Source organism: Arachis ipaensis, chromosome B5 (genome assembly GCF_059453495.1).
Source record: "Arachis ipaensis isolate K30076 ecotype BB chromosome B5, ASM5945349v1, whole genome shotgun sequence".
NCBI lineage: Eukaryota > Viridiplantae > Streptophyta > Magnoliopsida > Fabales > Fabaceae > Arachis > Arachis ipaensis.
The window spans coordinates 48,111,559-48,113,119 of NC_142440.1; positions in this window are offsets into that span (position 1 = coordinate 48,111,559).

A 1,561-nucleotide genomic window follows, 5' to 3' on the forward strand; every position below is an offset into this window, starting at 1 on the left:
CAAAGAACCCCTTCGTACAAAAACTTGTTTGTCACTAAAGCAAACCCAATAAAATTTATAACCGAAGTATTTAAACCTCGGGTCGTCTCTCAAGGAATTGCGGGGAGGTATGATTTATTATTGGTTATGAGATTGTATCTTTTTGGGTTTTTGAATAAGGAACAGGAAAATTAAATGTCAAGAAAGTAAATTAATAACTAGAAAAGCTCTTGGCAAGGTATGAGAACTGGAAATCCCATCCTAGTAATCCTTATCAATTGTGATGAGAATTGTTTATTGCTCCCACTTAGTTAACCCTTACTAAATAAAGGAAAGTCAAGTGGACCAATCAATTTGATTCCTCAAGTCCTAGTCAACTCTTAAGGAAAGACTAGCTTTAGAGGGATCCAAATCAACCAGCAAATTCCAATTATCTATCAATAAAGGAGTTTGATAACTCAAGTGTCACCAATTACTCAACCAAGGCCAAAAGGGGAGAGATCTAAATTAAATTGAAAGCATCAATAACATAAATCGAAGAAAGCAATCATAAATCTGAAATACCTCAAATTGCATTAAATAAAGAAATCAAATCTAACATGGAGTTCATAAACTAAATTATCAGCATAAAGCAATCAACAAAGGAAATAAATAAACTAGAATGCTAAGATAAATAAGAGTAGAAGAGAAACTAAATTAAAGTAACATTGAACCTAGAATTGGGAAGAAATAAACCTAAAACTAAGAGAAATCCTAAAACCTAGAGAGAGGAGAGAGCCTCTCTCTCTGGAAACAACATCTAAAGCCTAAAATTGTGAATAATGAATCAATGACTTGATTCCTTCATTCTCTAGCCTCTATTCTATGTTTTCGGGCTTGGATTTGGGAGGAGAAGAAGCCCAGAAATTGCCCCCAGCACTTTCTGCAACTTTCTGCACATGGCGTCTGTCACGCGTACGCGTAGGTTACGCGTGCGCGTCATTTGGCGAGTTTCCTTGTCACGCGTACGCGTCAGTCACGCGTACGCGTCAGTCACGCATATGCGTCACTCGTGTTCTGCGCTAGGCACACGTCTGCGTTGTCCATGCGTGCGCGTGCCTGTCAGTTTCTCAAAACTTTATTTTCTCGCGTTCCTTCCACTTTTGCATGTTTCCTTTCTATCCTCCAAGCCGTTCCTGCCCTATAAAGCCTGAAAATACTTAACTCACAAATCACGACATCGAATGGTAATAAAGGATAATTAAAATTCGTAGTTTTAAGGCCTAGGAAACATGTTTTCACCTATATCACAGAATTAGGAAGGGATTATAAAAATCATGCAAATTATATGAATAAGTGAGTGAAGAATTGATAAAAAACCACTCAAATTAACACAAGATAAACCATAAAATAGTGGTTTATCAATCTTCCCACACTTAAAATTAGCATGTCCTCATGCTAAATTCAAGAGAAACTGAAAAAGAGTGAAGACAGAATGATGGAATCTATGCAATGCAATCTATCTGAATGCAAGCTACCTAAATGAATCATGCAATTCTAATTACTATCCACCTATATATATAAAGCTTACATGTGGTTAGAT